Below are 5,528 nucleotides of genomic sequence, written 5' to 3' on the forward strand. Positions count from 1 at the left end.
TAGAACAACTGAGGACAAACAGGATCCCCAACCCTCTCCCTTATGTTCCAAGAGTGTGTCTATGGAAATGTCAGTTATGCCCAGGCAAGGTCTTGGGGGTGCGGTGGGTGGGGTGGGCGGTGGGGGGGAGGTGAGACAGCCTTGCCAAGGGCTTCAAGGTTTTCCAGAAACGCGTGTGTCTAAAAAATACAAATACAAAATAAATAACAGCCACCACAGCAGTAAGCATCACCCCCAACCTTCCACCCCTGGCTTCCTTCTGAATCATAAATCATGCAAGAGAGATCAGTGAGTCCAGTTTTCTTGCCTTTAACAACTGGAACTGATAATGCCAGAAAGGAAGAGAAACAAACCATGTGAGCCTTATTGCTGCCAGAGGAGGGGTACGCTTGGGAAGGTCCAGGTCTCTCCTTCGTTTGGAACTCCCATGGCTAAGAAGGCTCTTGGATCCTCCAAGTGGGTGGTTCTCAAACCTGGCTTCCCAGGAGACCCAAGCCTAGGTTTGTGAGGTTTGGTTTTATTGTGTTTTTGTTTTTTGTGTTTTTCTTTTGGGTTTTGGTTTTTCTTTCCTTTTTTTTTTTTTTTTTAAAGAAAACTCCAATGTCTAGAGTAGCATTCTGATTCTCTTGTTCTGGGGTGTGGTCTGAGTATAAGTACTTTAGAAAACCTTCTTTGTCGTTGGCATGCATGCCCTTCCAGCTGCACATTCCATTTCTGTTCTGTTTCATGGGATCCATGGATAGGAATCGTGGGATATTATTCTGTTCCCTTTCATGGGATACAGCCGCCCCCTTTCTTTTCCCCTCCCCATCAAATACACACAGTCCACACCAAGTTGACACACTCTCTCTCTCTCTCTCTCTTTTTTTTTTTTTTTCCATCTATCACTCACTCTTATTAGCATGCTGCTCTGTTTAGTCCAGGTTTTAGAAATTGATCACTCCTCATTTTAACACCTTGGGAGCAAGGGCTTTTTGTTGTTGTTGTTATTAATGCATTTATGTTTTCATTATATTTGAAATACTGACTGGGAGGGGGCAGGTAGAGAGCAAGCGATAGGAGGGATTTTGCTCACTGGGGAATTTTGAAGTCTAAAATATTTTTCTCCGAACTTGGGGAAGGTCCTCCCTCCGCCGCAGCTTCGGTTCGTGCGCGGCTCTGGGCTCACCCGAGCCCCTCACATCGCCTACCCAAGTCTGGCCACAGGTTTTGTATGAGCGGAGCGTTCTACCTGTTCACCGAAGTAGAACTGGAATCTCTCCTTCCCCAGGTTTTTCTCACTCTCCGTGGCCAGCAGTGCCGCGTTTCTGGATTATGTTGTACACTTTTCCTTGAGAGATAGATGATCTGTTCTTTGATTAGACATCCTGACCTTTTACGGGTGTTGATCATTGATCTTGATCTGGGCTGGATAGAAAGCTCTTGACTCTGAAAAGTTACTCTGTTGCCAACACCACGGGGAAATTCAATTTCTGCTTCCTCCCGGCCTGGGACTCCTCCTCAATTAGGATTCCTCTTGTTATGATTTTACTTTTATTAAGCAAGCTGCAGCCTCTGTTTTTCCAGCCCTAGCTTTTAGTTACAGTAATCAATTTTTTTTTTTCTTTTCTAGGGCGGCTGGCTATAATTGTTGGCTTGGATATTGAGATTTCATGGGATTAGACATAGTGTCTAACCCTTCTCATGAAGGGTCTTCTCCATACCTCGCAGACAGATGGGTAATAATAGCATACATTAATACCTCCACATTGGTTTATGTGTGTTTGACCACAGTGCAAGCATAATTATTTTTGCCCAGTAAAAGCTATTAGAGATCTATTTGGTAGGTTTTACGATCAATAGCTCCTGTGGTATTTGTGTAGCAGCCACAGAATAATCAATTGAAGGTCATATAAAGTAAATTACCATCCTCCTATAATGATTCTTTTTTCTAGATGAGAATTGGGTTTTATTATTTCATCAGGAGCCTCTCGGCGACGCATGCTCCGTCTGTCAGAGAAAGAGATAGAAAAGTTGCGAGCCTGTTTTGAACATAGTATTAATATCCATTACTTGAATTTATGTTATTGGATTATTGAATTAGTGGATTCACACTGGAATTCCTTCAAAACCCTTTCTTATGGACTCAGTGACACAGTTAATAACAGTCGGGAGCAAACGGACGTCTTTGGCTGCGTGGTGGAGTGAGTCACTTTGCAAAAGTCAATCTTTGTAGCTGTCTCTTTAAAGCAAATTTAGAGTTGGTTAAATGTGTTATATTGACAGTGTGACCGAGCTTCTCTCTTCAAACCCTTTTGGAGAGTGACTGGTGAACTAAGCAGGGGTTGGAGTCAGGGATGCTGCATACTAATGCACTGACCACTGGTAGCTCAAGGTGAAACTGGGGGCGAGCTGGAGTTGGGGAGGGGCTCGGCACCTGCCTTGGGGACACGAGTGGGACACCTCTCCTTCGCCCATGATGCCTAACCTGGATTTCATACTTGCAGCATGAGCCGGAGCGAAGGCTGTGTCCCTGTAAAAGATTGCAATTTACCAACCGGAGGCATGCAATCCCCCAACTGTCTTAAAGGGACCCATTTTCAGAGTTTAGCCCTTCTTTTTGTGGGTGCAATCAGTTGTGCACTGAAAACCTGCAGCCACAGTCGGATAACTGCAGGCACAACAGGCCACGAGAGACCTCTTCGCTCCAAATTTTGTACCTGCCGCTAATTGCACTTACAGAGAATGGGAGTGTGGTAGGAGCTTTTTTAAAAATTTGGGCCAGTAAATTCTCCGTGGAGGAAAGAGGCAAGGAGGGAGACGATTACTCACTTTCTTAAAGACAAAGGCAAATGGAGACATCCTTTTCCTCACACGTTCCATCGCGTCTGGGGAGCACGGTTTGGGAACCAAAGGCCAGGTACCACGAGTACCCTGATCGGGTGGGGACACTGCCCGGCAACCGGGAACCCTTCGCCAACGCACGAGAAATAGTACGTTGAAAAGTAGGGTAGGAAAGATATTGGTGAGTTTGAGACCACAGCTTGGTGAGAAAGGAATGAAGAGTTTTAAAGTAAATGGCAAAAGGCATTCTCTTTCCTTTAAAAGCACGGTTATTATTGTTGTAACTTCTCATTTGCTTCGGGGGCAATTAAGATAATGCCTCTAGAGTGTAATCAAGTGGTAAATCACGGAGCATACATATTTAAACATATGTATATAATATATGCTTATGTATTTATACGTAGAGAAATGCATCTATACAAATTATGTGTGTGCTTTATATACACAGTTACATACACATGCACATATATATACCTATTATACATGTATATACATGTATACACACACACACACACACACACATATATATATATACACACACATATACATTTTATTTACTTTTTTGTGAGCTTAAGGAAAAAACACTCTGGAGGTACGTGGCTGGCTCAGTCAATAGAGCATGCCACTCTTAATCTTGGAGTCGTGAGTTCAAGTCCCATGCTGGGCATGGATCCTAATTAAAAAAAAAAAAAAAACTTAGGAAGGAAGGGGAGTCTGTGGCATGAGTCATCTCCTAGCCCTTGTGGGTGGACCTCTGTCTACAGGATCTCGTGGAGCTGTCACAGGGACCTCGTTCTATCATCTTTTGAGTAAATGTGATGAGAAGCAAACTAAGAGTTTAAAACCAAGAACTTGCTTCCTAGCTTTTGGAGATGACCGTAAATTAAGCACACATTCCAGATATTAGAAATCAAATACAGAATGAGAGTGGTAATTTGAGAGGCTGTTCTTGCAGAAGTAATTATGAAATATAATTTTATTCAATAATATATTTAATAACCAAACAAAACAGGAGAAGTTTTGGTATTCCTTACAGGTCCCAGGAAATGGTTGAGGAATAGGAAGTGTAGGGGAATGAAAAAGTAAGGAAGTCCAAGATACCGTGGTAGACTAGCCTTGGAATAAGACAATGAAGGGCCTGGGAAAAGAAAATTAAGGGCCAGGAATTGTCCTTTCCTCATTACAATTTAGTTATTGTTTCCATATCACAGCTTGGTTTTAAATAACATTTTGAAATCTGGATAGATTTTCCCATAGAATACTGCTAAAAGGAATGATTAGGTTCTTCTACAAGTTAACTTTAAAAATTGTCTCTGAATTGAAATATAAATGGAAAACTCAACAACATATTGGCATTTGTTTTCATCTAGCTATAGGGGCCTGACTCTAGTCTCCAGGGAAAATGCCTTCAAGAGATGCAGCGCCACAGGAAATAAAAGCGAACCCTCAACCAACTTGTTAAGGAACGCCCAACCTGCCGCAGGTTGGGAGCATTCGAGATTGTAGACATGCCTCTGCATTTTTCCCTTTCTTTTCATGATGCCTTAAAGCATGACGCTTCCATCATCGCCCTTTGGAGAGACATACTTTCAATTCCACATTTCAAAAAGGGACAGAGAACTTGGAGAGAGTTCAGACAAGAGGGACCCGAGGCAGGACCATTTTTCTTCAAAGGGAGAAGCAATAACTGAGGAATGAACTTGAATTAGGAACAATTTCAGGTATACCGGAAAACAGCCAAAGAACCATGGAAGTTTAAAAAAAAAGTTTTAAGGAACACCATGAGAAGTTACAAAGTCACAGTTCTGAGAAGCAAGAGGAGCCCTATGCAAATGAGGCATCACATCAATAAAGAGCTGTGACTGAAACCGATTGATGATGATTATGGTGATAATCATTATGATTACTTCCTTACAGGTATTTTAACAACATCACATTCTCTAGCCTCTAGTACTTGCTTTGCCAAACCCCGAGGTTGGATTAACCCAACCATCTGCCTTCCCCATATCTGTGCCAGTAGCTTCATTGGCTAATATGGTCTGACCCTGGCTAACCTTGGTTCCATTTTAAAATAAAATCCCCAGCTTCACTTGTGCTCTGACCACTGACCTGTAACTCCATCCTGTCTCCCCACAATGTTGGATCTGCTGGACAACAACAACAAAAAAATCCCACACCTCCCCTCTCTCCCGAAAATTCCTGTTTTAGCTGACCTTTCTACGGATGTCACGGGACCATAAGTGCCATCAGCTGGGAATCTCTCATCTTTGACATGATTTTAAATATTAAGTCTTACCTCCAACTGCCCTGACTTACCTTTTTTCTTCAAAATTACAATTGATGATGGGTCCCTTCTGCTTTCAAAGAGCCAGCCTTTTACTTAGGTTGTGAATACTATCTCCTCATCCTTCTCAAGGGTTTTGTGGATTTGATCCTGTAGCCAACACTCTTACTGGATCAGCTCACAAACTCAACTATACAAACACCTGAACAAAAAAGCAAACATACAAATAAAACTCAAACCCTGTTTTTGGAGAAGGATGATAATTGATCTCCAGTGTCCATCATTCCATTCTCCCCTTGATTAAAGAACCAATGTATTTAGCTGAGTCCATCAACACCTAGAAGAGAGAACTTTCTTTAGGTTCTCTTGCACCGAGGTGTGGCCATGGGATTGAGTTAGCAGATGTAGTACCTCAACGTCT

The 5,528-nt window shown here is 42.4% G+C and overlaps 1 long non-coding RNA gene across 1 annotated transcript; it reads left to right on the top strand.

Moving 5' to 3' along the window:
- Positions 1–211: 211 nt before the first annotated feature.
- LOC122893829 lies at positions 212–4,549 on the top strand. Its single transcript, XR_006381695.1, has 3 exons — positions 212–500; positions 1,613–1,718; positions 4,194–4,549. It is a non-coding gene; the product is annotated as an uncharacterized LOC122893829 (long non-coding RNA).
- The last annotated feature ends 979 nt before the right edge of the window (positions 4,550–5,528 follow it).

Source organism: Neovison vison, chromosome 13, assembly GCF_020171115.1.
Source record: "Neovison vison isolate M4711 chromosome 13, ASM_NN_V1, whole genome shotgun sequence".
NCBI lineage: Eukaryota > Metazoa > Chordata > Mammalia > Carnivora > Mustelidae > Neogale > Neogale vison.